Source organism: Ascaphus truei, chromosome 3 (genome assembly GCF_040206685.1).
Source record: "Ascaphus truei isolate aAscTru1 chromosome 3, aAscTru1.hap1, whole genome shotgun sequence".
NCBI lineage: Eukaryota > Metazoa > Chordata > Amphibia > Anura > Ascaphidae > Ascaphus > Ascaphus truei.
The window spans coordinates 193,184,267-193,199,247 of NC_134485.1; the positions used below are offsets into that span (position 1 = coordinate 193,184,267).

The window sequence follows — 14,981 nt, forward strand, 5'->3', positions numbered from 1 at the left end:
GTTCTGTTTGTCTTTTTAATGAGGGCTTATATGCCATATTAAAGTTTTTTTGTTGCACGCCAGCCTGATATTTTGCTCTGCAGTGCTCCAAGTCCTCTCCACTTACCTTACTACTCACTACTGGGACGGATGCACGCCACGAGCAAAGCAGTCTAGTGAATTACCTTCCCCCCCGGACCGACAGCTTACCGGCACTACTGAGGCAGCTATGTGAGTCTCTGCACTCCCTGCTCGAGGACCCGCTGGGAACACGTGACCCGCCAGAGAAGGAACCACCGGATGGGACATACATGCCGGTCAGGTTAGAGGTTTTTCTTTCCCAACAAGCGGTTTGATCCTTATAGTGTATGGTTATATGGTTATGGCTGTCTTTATGGGTTGCTTTAACGGAAGATTAAGGGGGAAGCTATCACACTGCTCGTGATATATTTAACCCTGGACTCCCGGAGGACTTTGAAAGTATCATTTTAGTCCTCACCGACACCAGTTTGAAGCACCCTTATAGGGGTTTATTCCCTTACAAACTATCCTTCAGGCTGTTTGTAGGCAAAAAGCACAAAAAAAATTCACAGGCAAACTCCGGGCCCCTTTTAACTTCAAGTGCCACCTCTCATCCCACTTCTGACACCATATGTAGGAGACGTGTTCAGAGGTACGCAATGGAGACTGTTTTAAGGTGAAATTAAAATAAGGCTTTATTGCGCCGGTTGCTTTAACCACAGCAAACATGTAAATCAGCAAACAAAATCCGCTCCACTCTGGAGTATATATACACTTGTGATCCAGTTCTCTTTAACTGCGTGGTTAGCCCAGCAATTCACCAGCCCAAATCATAGAGACATTTATCAATATACATAGACATAGATAATAGTCTTATACGAAAAGTCTTATCTGTTAGCTGGGCTGCTGTAGGGGAAGCTTCTCTGCTATCTTGGATCCGCACCCTTGTGTGCTAAGGCAATCTCAGGCTCCAGGTTTAGAATCTTGTCTGCTTTGTCTTGTTGTCAGCTTGCCACTCAAGACATCTGTCCTTCCTTGGTTCAACCCAGTTGTGGACTAAGGATTCTCCCTTACCGTCTCAGAGACAGGCTTTTTCTAACACCTGTAATCAGCCAGGTGGTGTTAGTTAATTGCCTACCAGCAGTTAACCACCACACTGCTGGATTAGAGGCACATTTGTGAACAGGGATAAATCCCCTGTTAAAACTTCCTTTTTTATAGTTCTCCCAATATTAACAATAATGTGTCACCTGTGCATATGAGCAGCCATGTGAACTAGGTATCTTTTTCTTTTCCTTTAAAGCCTCTCCTGGTCTTTCTTTATCAAATATACACCTCAAGCCCTTGCTTTCTCACAATTGAAAGGATGCCTGAGTTTGGCCAGGGAGGAAGTTTGCATTTTCTTTAAATAGGCAGAAATTTTGAGATTGTGTATGATAATCCCATATTAGACCTTATTATCTTCCATGCTGTATAAGTGTCTCTTGCCAGTGTTATATCTTTGATCTCTCGCGACAATGCTCTCCACTTTGTATGTACTGTAGTATATATTTTAGGTTCATAGGCAATACCTGCTGCTGCTCTCTCTCTTAAAATTGTCTGCATATAATTTTCCCAGGTCTGATGCAATATTATTACCTAAATATATGATAGATTTTCTTGTCATTTTAACGGGTAACCCTCTCATTCCATGTTACATCATTCTTATTTGTGAGGATTAATATTTCAGTTTTTGTAACATTAACTTTGAACCCTGAGAATAATTTAGTCCCCAATTGCTTTAAAATTAAAATATGTTGGCCAATGCCTCTCCAGGATTAGACACTTGGAGCAGCAGATCAGCCGCAGACAGCACCAATTTAGCCTCACTTACCTTTTGATTCCCTTGAAATTTTCCATTTGTCTGACATATTCAGCCAAGGCCTCACTTGCTAAATTAAAGTGCAAAGGTGACAGAAGGCACCCCTGTCTCGTACCTCTGTATAATTTGATCTCGTTGCCATTATTTTAGCTTTTGGGTCCGCGTATTTTGATTGAAATATCCAAAGAAAAGGTACCTCTATCTCCCCTTTTTGCAGAACCTGGAACAAATACTTCCAGCTTACATCAGCAAAGGCCTTTCTTCCGTTTATTGATATTATAATATTATTTTAGTTGTTTTTTTACATTAGATTTGGTCCGGTTTATAGCAGCTGTAACCTTTCTTACATTCTTCACTGGATGTCTCCCTTTTACAAAGCCTGATTGCTCTGGGTGAATCAAGTTTGGAAGAATGGATGATAGCCTATATACAAATATGTTTTAGAGGATCTTGGTATCATGATTTAATAATGATATAGGCCTATATGATTGTGAATTTAGTGGGTGTTTCCCTTCCTTGTGAAAAATCCTTATAATTCCACCTTTCCTGTTTCTAAGTATTCTTCTGTTTTTAATATATCCTTAAATGCTTCCTTAAGTGTGAGCCATATTTCCTCACGTAACATTGTATAGAATGCGACACCAAACCCATTAGGCCCTGGTACTTTGCCATTTTTATGTTTATCAATCGACTCTATTCTTTCCTCTATGGAAATTGGTTAGTTTTAATCTGTGTTGATCTTCCCTTGTTCATTTAGGCAGTTGTAATTTTTCCATGAATTCCTTCTTTATCTTCTTTTTTTCCCTCACTGTTTTCATATAATTTTGGATAATACAGCTGAACCCCGTTATAATACGGTGCTTGGGGTCCACATAATGCGACCGCATTATATCGGAGATCGGGGGGAGGAGGGGGTGGCCGTCGTGATTAGGACTTAGCTGGAGCAGGGTGCTTATCATACTGCCAGTGACCCCATCCCATGTCTTTCCTCCTTTATCTTTGTGTTAAACCAAATCTACACTGTTTATTCTGAGGCGCCCTTTGAATTTCAAGCCCTACCAGAACTCATTAGCCGCCTCCCTACGTCATCGATAGGCGTGACATTATGTTGTTAGTAGAGGTGCTCTGTGATATGCATTGGTTCAGTGCTTGTCATAGCCATGGTAACCGTCTCCATGACACCCTGGAATGCTTTCCCCCTGTGTACGTGTACCGGGTTGTTATTGCTGGACCTGAGCTTCTCCCCTAAAAATGTTCGCAGGTACAGACAGGGGACCTGAGTGTGATGGGAAGGAAGGGGACAGCGGTGTCATGCCAGGGAGGAGGGGTTCTCACACAGACACAGAGGGAACGTTCATCAGACAGAAAGTGTGCGTGTGTGTGTTTAAAAAAAAAAGCAAACATCTTTTCAAAGCTTTATTGGTAATGGACACACACGAAGACAGACACACACAGCTGACGTCATTCACACGGCGCTGCTTGAGGAGCTGGATCACGTCCCCAGCCTGCATGGTGGTGCCGCTGGAGGAAAGAAAGGTAGGAGATGATCGGGAACCACGCTCAGACTGCGTTATAAGCAGATCTGTGTTGTAGTGGATCGCTCTACAACGGGGTTGAGCTGTATTGCTATATCTTGCAAATGTCCTTTTAAAAAAAAATTTTTTTTCTCTTTTGTGGCCATAGATGGTTTTTGTTTAAAGCTCCTGCCACGGGAGACCAGGACTTTTAACAAATTCATATCTGGGATCATTCTCTAGACAGAACAAGATGGTGGAATAAAATGAGGTTTATTCGGGTAAAACCATGTACACACAATGAAATACAAAATACAGACGGAATATAAATTTACTGGGGTCTGGGGGTTGAAAACTAGACTTTCCTAGTTGTAAGGTGCGTGCTTGAGCAAAACGCTTACCCTATTCACTCCACGTCACTGGAATAAACCTGGAACAAGCAACATTATTCCTCAGAACTGGTCCTCGGCTAGGCTAGGGCTCCCTGGCACCTCAATGCCTCTGGGATACCCTACCGGTGCTTCACTGGACCAAGTTCCAAAGTTACCTGTAAGTCTGAAGACTGAGAGAGCTCTGATTCGGGTAGCCCCTTTCATGGACTTCTTTGTCCTATGTTTAACATGGACAGGGATTTTCTACCACTCAGAGCGTGGGAACTTTTACCACCAGCCAATCAGAGCGGGACTCATCTGGCTGGTGATGTCAGAGGAAGGGGCGTGCCAAGCCGCACTCATGGCCACCTGCTGGGCAAGCTCCACAGTGTCTCGGAAAACAAAGATGGCTTTTGGGCCTGTTCCTCTGCCCCTCACTGCTAAACCAAATGGCCCGACACTTCTGGACAATCCTGGTTCTCATTTGAGCTCAGATATCTATGCAGACATTCTGGCACTTATGTAAATGCTCAGGCTGCATAGATATTTATATGTAACGGTTCAACCCCTACCCAATTTCATATGGGCCCCTATGGTCTGAATCTGACCCCAGTTACATCTCAGTGTAGTGTGGTGCACCTGCTGGCTCACACGACTCCTGAGTCTCCCGCTCGGTGGTAGTGGGGATTTCCCCATGACAGGCGTATAAGGTAGTGCTGAGTTCTACTCACAGTTGGTACAGCGCCTCCATCCCTTCCAGATCCCACGATTGCAGGGAGGAGTTTCTGGAAGAGAACTCCTGGGTGCATCTTCTTCTTGATTAACTTCAGTCACAGGCAAGAAGGGTCTTTGAATTAAGGGCATCTTTATTTGCATCTTGCATGGCAGACTGCCCATCATAGCAGCCGGTACTTACAACAGGTAGAGCACCACACCAGCGAGGTAATGCGCCCACTTCCATACACAGGTCCCTAAGTGAGGTTGGGGGGGGACACGTGTTACATTACATAATATATACATATTGTTGATTCAAAAGTATGAGTTAATTATTATTTATTAACCCTACTGCTTTACACATCTATTTTGTGACTGACCCCTGTCGAACCTAATAGGTGTCATCCAGATAGGGGTTCCCCGAAATTTTACGAAATACTTCAAGGGTTCCTCTAAACAAAAAAGGTTTGGAATCACTGCTCTAGGGACTGATTCTTTCTTATTAGAGTCTGCATTTCTAGTTGCAGTGCTGCAGAGTTATTCTCCAGGTCACTCACTCTATTTTCAACCTCCCCTATTCTGATGCTCTAAGAGGTGAGTTCCCCTTTAAGATCCTCCATGGACCTTTGCAGCTTTTCAAAGCTTTTAGTCAGAGTTGGCATGATTTCTCTCCCCACAGCTCTCACCACCACACCATGCTCTCTCTGCTCCCTGTGTCACTCTCCTGTGGGTCACAGACATCCTTCAGATCCCGCTCCACGTGATCGGCCACCATCTTGGATTTCTCCTTTTTTTCTGCCTTCTCAGGACACTGATGCTGCTGCTGCTGCTTTGGTGGCATATTGGCTTTGTTTGGAGAGGTACCTTTCCATCCAGCTTACTTGGGCCCCTTTTCTCTCTCCTTGCCTGTCACTCCGCTGCTTTGGTATGCAGGTTGCTACCTTTCCGGTTGTTTGCTGATGGAGCTCCTGCAGAACTCAGAACTCTGCTGCCTCTTAGCCTGGCGACCCACCTGATCCCCCCTCGATTTTTTTTTTAGAAAGGTTTTTGGGCTTTCAGACAGTTTAGGAGCCTCTCCTGTCACCTTGCCTGCCCTTCCGATGCCTTTGTCTGCAGATCATTGCTGTGTTCGGCTGCTATCTGGCAGGGCCTCTACGTAGCTCAGTCTTCTGCGGCCGCTCTGCCAGGCACCATACCGGTAATCAATGAGTTATTTCTGGGAATAGCTTAAAAGCAATGTACTTAACCCTTTCATTACAAAAAGTTACGTGTCATACAAAGATATATTTTAGGGATCATATAAATGTCTGTAACACATCATAAACTGTAGTATGGTTTTAGTGATATGTTTGTGTGAACGAATATGTTATATAATGTAATAGTGACTGTGTAAAGTATGGATGTAAAATTATAATGATCCGCTGGACCTCGCTCTGTTCTTACAATATATATTCATACATACCTCAACAATATTAATTAATATTTAATTTGTATTGATGTACAATTAAAATAAATGACGGAAGGACACTATAAATAATGGGAAAAGTTAAGGTGTTAAAATTTCTCAATATTATAGTTAGATTTGCATTATGTTTTGGTAAGGTACATGAGTAATTAGTTCATAGTAATAATAATAATGCGCGTTAAAGTTTGACCACTGCGCATGTGCAGTGTATTGGAGAACGCGCCCCTGAGACATGAAAATCCCTGTTAATAGCGCTGATACTTTGACGAACGCACGTTATTTTTCCCAATTTCGGTAACGCATGTTATTAGCTCAAAAATGACTGCCTTCTGTGGATCTACCCGTAGGAAGCATGTGCTAAAATGGCACAGAGATTGTACATGATGAAATGTTTTCACTAAAAGTAGTATATTATCGAGTATATTATGTTCTTGAGGGTTTACATTTATTTTTTATTTTTTTAACGCTGCCTGAAAATGACAGTCTGGCACTATCACAGTTTGATGAATAACCCCCAATCAGTGTACTATTGCAAAGAAACTCCTGTTGAAGAGTGGCTCAGTGAATAAAAACAGTGACACTGAGTTTAAAGCAGGGGAGCCTGGTTCCATTGCTAGTGTCGGCTCCTTGTGACATTGTGACTTTATCTCCATGTGCCTCAGGTACCAAAAGTAGATTGTAAGCTCTACAGGGCAGAGAATCATTGTAATATGGAAAATAGCTGAAGCGCTCAAATGCAGGTATATCTCAAAATGATAATAAGCCAGACCACTGTACCAGGGTACTAACAATTGATATAGTACCTATTGTGTCATATAATGGGTACTATCCTCCTGAAGACAGGTGGTGTGTGGTGCAACCCACTCACCATTTGTCTCATCGGCAGGTTCCCCTGAAAAATATGCAAATACTCACATCCTGGTAGGGCAGGCAGGCAGGCTGTGCAGCTACTCAATGCAATACAGGGAAAAGGGAGACCAAAAAGCGCACCAGCACAAACGGAGCAGGAAGAAACCAGAACAAAAAAATGATTAAAAGGGCACTTTAATGTGGCAAAAGACCCATCCAATGCATTTCGAACGTCGCAGCGTTCTTTTTCAAGGATAAAACACAATGTGATAACATCCATTATATACCCTCTTACCTGTGGGCCATTTCGCGCCAAAAATCAGAACCTGATGACGTCATAACAGAGCGACTCAGTGCCGATCTAAGGGCAAAAGGAAGTACCAAAGGCAGTGTGGCCATTTTGGATGTGGGCAAACATAGGAACACAATAACAAAGCTTTATTGACCATTCCAGCAGAACAAAATACATTGCTGCTAACTGGACAAGCATATTTAAACGAAATAAAGCTATATTAAACTAAACTAATGCTTAATAAAGGGTACTATTATATCAAGGAAAAACATGAACAAGGTGGATTAAAAAACTAGCTGTGTTGCAACTAAGTTATATACAAAAAAAAGTTAAAAATAAAAACCTCTAGACATGATTAAAAAAATGTGCAAGAAAAGTAAATTTAAAGACATATTACACATACATACTGCATAACACAGATTGTGTACCTAAATCATAGGAACCAGGGAAATACAACCATTATAAAATATGAAGTATTATCCACAAGATACATCAAAGAACAATTTAAGCTTACATATTAGCATAATATTTGCATGATAAGGCATAGGTTCAAAGGTTATAATGACAAGAATATAATGTCCAATATAATGACAATTGTCTTATTTAATCTGTATTACCAACTAATTAATACGTCTATCACAAAAATGTTTACAAAAAATGTGTTAGTTGCCAGTCAATGTTCAAGCCCATAGGGAAGCGCGTTTGGAGAGTGAAGATCCAATACGCCTCCCTACGGTCCAGAAGGTTGATATGATCACCTCCTCTAGATTTAGAAATAACTGATTCAATCCCCAAAAAGGAAAAATTATTAATTCCTCCATGACCACATTCAGTGAAGTGTTTTGAGACTGGATGATTAGTGTCTCAAGAAGATCACCAGAGTCCCGTATAAATGAGGGCAATTTCCTAACAAATGGCTGAAGAAAACCATTAACATATCTTGACAGACCATCTCCCAAAGATCCAATACTAGAGACAATGGGACAACACTGGTTGACTCAGGTGTTATTATGGAAGTTCTGTCGAAGGACGAGGTTAAATTCATTATTCCATCTCATCCCATTATTCCTATCTTCCACCATCTCCCAAAGATCCACAAGACATTGGTCGACCCTCCAGGTCGTCCCATTGTCTCTAGTATTGGATGTTTGGGAGATGGTCTGTCAAGATATGTTAATGGATTTTTGGAAAGGGGATACCCCAAATCACATTTAGCAATTGCATTTGAAAATGCATTACATACAGAGAGAGCATCATTGTTGCCCACACATCCAATTGGAGATTCTCGCCTTGCTAACAATGTTAAGACAATTGGTATTAAACAGGACTCACATGGACTGACAGAATTAAAAAACAAATGTCCTCTTTTTATTTCACAATTTAGTAAACAAAGTGGAAAAGTAAACTCTATAATTTCAAAACATTGGAATGTCTTATCCATGGACCCTGTCCTTAAAAAATATGTGGATTCTGGTCCTACTTTTGTATATCGTAGAGCGAGAACAATTGGATCTCATGTTTCACCAAGTGAACTTAAATCTTCTGGTCTCAAAAAAACTTTTATCACTAGGGGTTCCTTCAAATGTGGCTCTTGTAGTGCATGTAAACACATGAAGCCTGCCAAAAGTTTTTTCCAGTTTGCCTTGCCACCGCCACATGGTGTGAATATATTACCAAATAAGGAATTTAAGATTAACAGTTTTATAAATTGTAAAAGTCAATTTGTGATTTATCTAATAACATGTGGTTGTGGCAAGAGGTATGTGGGGAGGACGACTAGAGCCCTTAAGGTCAGGATGTTAGAGCATTTAAGGCTCATAAAATTGAGAGACACTAATCATCCAGTCTCAAAACACTTCACTGAATGTGGTCAGGGAGGAATTAATAATTTTTCCTTTTTGGGGATTGAATCAGTTATTTCTAAATCTAGAGGAGGTGATCATATCAACCTTCTGGACCGTAGGGAGGCGTATTGGATCTTCACTCTCCAAACGCGCTTCCCTATGGGCTTGAACATTGACTGGCAACTAACACATTTTTTGTAAACATTTTTGTGATAGACGTATTAATTAGTTGGTAATACAGATTAAATAAGACAATTGTCATTATATTGGACATTATATTCTTGTCATTATAACCTTTGAACCTATGCCTTATCATGCAAATATTATGCTAATATGTAAGCTTAAATTGTTCTTTGATGTATCTTGTGGATAATACTTCATATTTTATAATGGTTGTATTTCCCTGGTTCCTATGATTTAGGTACACAATCTGTGTTATGCAGTATGTATGTGTAATATGTCTTTAAATTTACTTTTCTTGCACATTTTTTTAATCATGTCTAGAGGTTTTTATTTTTAACTTTTTTTTGTATATAACTTAGTTGCAACACAGCTAGTTTTTTAATCCACCTTGTTCATGTTTTTCCTTGATATAATAGTACCCTTTATTAAGCATTAGTTTAGTTTAATATAGCTTTATTTCGTTTAAATATGCTTGTCCAGTTAGCAGCAATGTATTTTGTTCTGCTGGAATGGTCAATAAAGCTTTGTTATTGTGTTCCTATGTTTGCCCACATCCAAAATGGCCACACTGCCTTTGGTACTTCCTTTTGCCCTTAGATCGGCACTGAGTCGCTCTGTTATGACGTCATCAGGTTCTGATTTTTGGCGCGAAATGGCCCACAGGTAAGAGGGTATATAATGGATGTTATCACATTGTGTTTTATCCTTGAAAAAGAACGCTGCGACGTTCGAAATGCATTGGATGGGTCTTTTGCCACATTAAAGTGCCCTTTTAATCATTTTTTTGTTCTGGTTTCTTCCTGCTCCGTTTGTGCTGGTGCGCTTTTTGGTCTCCCTTTTCCCTGCAGAGAATCATTGTGCCTGCCAAATTCTATGTACAGTGCCACGTACACTGTCAGCGCTATATAAGAAAAGCAAAATACATGTTCTATGTCAGAGGTGCGCAAACTGGGGGACGTGCCTCCCCCTCCCATTCTCTGTGGGGGGGGGGGGAGTGGCGCTTACAGATGCCCCGCACTCTTCCCCAGGGCATTTAAATTAATTGCCAGGGAGCGTTTGTTGCCTCTAAGTTCCCTTACCTTGTCTATGGCGGCTTCTGGCGATGCGGTGTCAAATGACGCCGCGGGGTCACATGATGTCACGTTGCAATGGCAAAACGACTTCGCATGATCTCGTGATGTCAGAAACGCCGGAGACAAGGTAAGAAAGTGGGGGGAGAGCATGCAGGGGGGTGCAGAGGGAAAAGTTAGCCCACCTCTGTTCTATGTTATGTCCAAGTCCAGCAGCAAAACTGGAGCACATACAGTATGCTGTGTTCATTACCAATTAGTCAAAGATGTAGTGTTGCACACAGACACAGATCTCCTATAAATAATCATTAAAGTTATCTGCACTACCCAGGGTGTGTGGTTATTGGACACTTCACTGTACCTTATTTAGCACTACATATTATTTATAGACAAGAAGATCATAAATACTGTACATGAGATTACAAGGTTATTTGACATTATTTATAGGTAGTAAACAAATGAAGCAGCAAATATTCAGAAAGTAAAGCACTACTTACACCAAGAAGTAAAGAGAAGTAAATTCCAAGAGAGTGCGTACCCATAAAAATTGAAAATGTATTGGATCCTCTGAAAAAAGCTACACAATAGGAAACAAATCCCCCACCAACGCTTTTCGAGCGTAAGCTCTTTCTCACGGTGTCTAATGATAACTACTCACCGGGTTGTTTAAGTACCTGCAGTTCGAGCCATCTTCACCATCCTTGTCCATTTCCTGAAAGCGTCTGGAGCGACGAGGGGATGGTGATGTCAGCACGCACTGACGGACCTTCAAATTAATACAACTTTATTACTACAGAGTGAAAACACAAAACAAATTTGAATACATAGACCTGGTGAGTAGAAGATGTTCACATATAACAAAGACATAAAATACCAAATAAAAAGAAACATATTTCACCTAGAATATTTGTCTCTGTTAAAACAAAACACACTTTTATGAGCATATTGTACAGACTGCCACTTACCAATAGTATATAGCATTGGATGGTGAACTAAATTGGTTATAAGTTTAAAGTCCGTAACAATTGCTCATAATTAAAAAAACTGTTTATGAGCTAAATACAGAACATACTGGAATTCGGAGAAATATCTTATAATAATATGATAACACAGGATAAACTATGTGATATGTGGAATAGTATAATTAGGAGTTACCTAGAGAATAGGAATTTCATAATCAATTGAAATATGCATAAGGATATACCAAAACATATGGTTAAGATTTGTTATGTGCACTATCTATAGCTAGAACTAATAATGCTCAATAATATTATATATACGTCTATTGCAGTATATCAGTATACACATTTCCAGGTAGACTCCATAAAAACTCAACATAACCACAATGTAAAATGATAATATGAAATTATTGTAATAAACCCTATACAAATATTGACTAAAACATTTGAACTAGGAAGGTAACAATGTGAATGTGTGCACACACAGACAATGTCCATTCAGAGGTATATTATTAAATAACCCTTATATAGTGTATATATATATATATATATATATATATATATATATATATATATATATATATATATATATATGTGTGTATATATATATATATATATATATATGTATATATATATATATATATATATATATACATATATACAGTCATGTGAAAAAAAAGCTGTGTGTGCTGTGCACGCGCATAGTAAGTGAAACTTCTTTGACTTTTGTCACAGAAATTGTATTTGTATTGGTGATGTTTTAATTAAAAATCAAAATACAATTTCAGTGACAAAACGCAAATAAATTTGACTTATAATGCGCGTGCTCGGCACACATCCCCTGTATTAGCTATTTGCACTAAGTGTGAATTCCTTGTGTGTATGTGTCTCAGTCAGTGTGTGTGTGTGTGTGTGTGTGTGTGTGTCAGTGTGTGTGTATGTGTGTCAGTCAGTGTGTGTGTGTGTGTTTGTGTGTCAGTCAGTGTATGTGTGTCAGTCAGTGTGTGTGTGTGTATGTGTGTCAGTCAGTGTGTGTGTGTGTGTGTCAGTGTGTGTGTGTCAGTGTGTGGGTGTCAGTCAGTGTGTATGTGTATCTGTGTCTGTTAGTGTGTATGTGTATCTGTGTCTGTCAGTGTGTATGTGTATCTGTGTCTGTCAGTGTGTATGTGTATCTGTGTCTGTCAGTGTGTATGTGTATCTGTGTCAGTCAGTGTGTGTGTGTGTGTGTGTGTGTGTGTGTGTGTGTGTGTGTCAGTCAGTGTGTGTGTGTATGTGTGTCAGTCAGTGCGTGTGTGTGTGTGTGTGTGTGTGTGTATGTGTTTCAGTCAGTGTGTGTGTGTATGTATGTGTGTCAGTCAGTGTGGGTGTATGTGTGTCAGTCCGTGACAGGGACTGTGTATGAAAATGGTTGCAATTCCTAAACGTTTCATACGATATTTTTGTTCAACCCCTTGAAGCTGAAAGTCTGCACTTCTATTGCATCTCGGTTGTTTCATTTCAAATCCATTGTGGTGGCATACACTCAAAATGATGAAAATTGTGTCAGTGTTCAATTATTTCCGGACCTAACTGTAAATTATGAGTATACACACTCACATTGACCCATTATATGAATCCATGGAAAATAACTAAACAAGAAATCACATTTCACATATTAGAGATAAGAAAGTGGTATAGTAAACTTTAATATATTAATTTGTATTATATTATGAATATACCAATATAATTAGTGCATATAAGGACCTAAATCCCAATCAGAGTTGTGGCCATAGGGTATTCTGGTTCGCTAAGTGAAAATCCAGTAGAGTTCTCGCTTATCTAATCATTATAACCTATTCCCCCCACTGATGGGATTAGACACATGTTCAATTCCCATATATGAGAAAGTGTCAACACTTCCAGATTTACAATTTGTGAAATGTTGTGCAACTGGATGACATATTATTTTGGGTCCCACTTTCACGTCATTCGTTACAGGATCTAAATTTTCCATTGCATCATTCATCAATTGTAATACCACATTCACAATTTATGTTTTTGGCTGTGGGTATGGTAAACAATTTGTAGGTCGGACCACCTGAGCATTAAAAGTTCGCATTAGGGAACATTTAAGACTCATTAAAAAGGGAGATCTCACTCATCCAGTTACACAACATTTCACAAATTGTAAATCTGGAAATGTTGACACTTTCTCATATATGGGAATTGAACATGTGTCTAATCCCATAAGTGGGGGGAATGGGTTAGAATGATTAGATAAGCGAGAACTCTGGATTTTCACTTAGAGAACCAGAATACCCTATGGCCACAACTCTGATTGGGATTTAGGTCCTTTTCTGCACTAATTATGTTGGTATATTCATGATATAATAAAAATTAATATATTCAAGTTTACTATACCACTTTCTTATCCCTAATATGTGAAATGTGATTTCTTGTTTAGTTATTTTCCATGGATTCATATAATGGGTCAATGTGAGTGTGTACTGTATACTCAATACATGTCTATATATATATACACACACTATATAAGGGTTACCTCTGAATGGACATTGTCTGTGTGTGCACAAATTCCCATTGTTACCTTCCTAGTTCAAATGTTTTAGTCAATATTTGTATAGGGGTTATTACAATAATTTCATATTATCATTTAATTCCAAGAAAAACGAAGCAGTACAACTCCCATGCAGGTATGAAGACAGACCAGGATAAAGACACTCAAGTGTAAGCTTTATTGACACCCGACAGCCCCAAAAACCACTCTGACGCGTTTCGCACGGTACACCGTGCTTTGTCAAAGAGAATTCTACAGCTCATATTATCATTTAACATTGTGGTTATGTTGAGTTTTTATGGAGTCTAACTGGAAATGTGTATACTGATATACCGCAATAGACTTATATATAATATTATTGAGCATTATTAGTTCTAGCTATGGATAGTGCACATAACAAATCTTTACCATATGTGTTGGTATATGCTTATGCATATTTCAATTGATTATGAAATTCCTATTCTCTAGGTAACTCCTAATTATACTATTCCACATATCACATAGTTTATCCTGTGTTATCATATTATTATAAGATATTTCTCCGAATTCCAGTATGTTCTGTATTTAGCTCATAAACAGTTTTTTTCATTATGAGCAATTGTTACGGACTTTAAACTTATAACCAATTTAATTCACCACCCAATGCTATATACTATTGGTAAGTGGCAGTCTGTACAATATGCTCATAAAAGTGTGTTTTGTTTTAACAGAGACAAATATTCTAGGTGAAATATGTTTCTTTTTATTTTGTATTTTATGCCTTTGTAATATGTGAACATCTTCTACTCACCAGGTCTATGTATTCACATTTGTTTTGTGTTTTCACCCTGTAGTAATAAAGTTGTATTAATTTGAAGGTCCGTCTGTGTAGCGCTGACGTCACCATCCCCTCGTCGCTCCAGACGCTTTCAGGAAGTGGACGAGGGTGGTGAAGATGACGCGAACTGCAGGTACTTAAACAACCCGGTGAGTAGTTATCATTAGTCCAAGAGTAAACAACACTGTATGGTGCTCTAGCACAGACCTGACCATTTGCTGGGAAATTTACATATTAGGACATAATTCCATATCCTTGAAGTGTCCCACGTTTAAATGAACCCTCTATTCATGTCACACCATTTCCATTGCATCAATAAGCTGGAAGAGCAACATCTCTTGATTGATGAATACTCACACTTGCTTGTGTCCAGTCTCATACATTGAATAGGATTTCTATGGTGTAAAAGGAGCAAATCACTCACTGTTTGTAGAAGGGTCTTCTGTGGGTCTTTTCTTCCATGGATGTGTGCTGCCTGTTCTCCAGAA

The 14,981-nt window shown here is 39.4% G+C and overlaps 1 long non-coding RNA gene across 1 annotated transcript in view; it reads right to left on the reverse strand.

The window, feature by feature from the left end:
- Positions 1–3,292: 3,292 nt before the first annotated feature.
- LOC142489318 (uncharacterized) overlaps positions 3,293–14,981 on the reverse strand; it is a 28,062-nt gene continuing 16,373 nt past the window's right edge. The window contains exons 3-4 of the long non-coding RNA XR_012799838.1: positions 4,478–4,717; positions 3,293–3,382 (exon numbers count right to left, since the gene is read on the reverse strand). This is a non-coding gene — a long non-coding RNA (uncharacterized LOC142489318). The remainder of the gene's footprint in view (positions 3,383–4,477; positions 4,718–14,981) is intronic.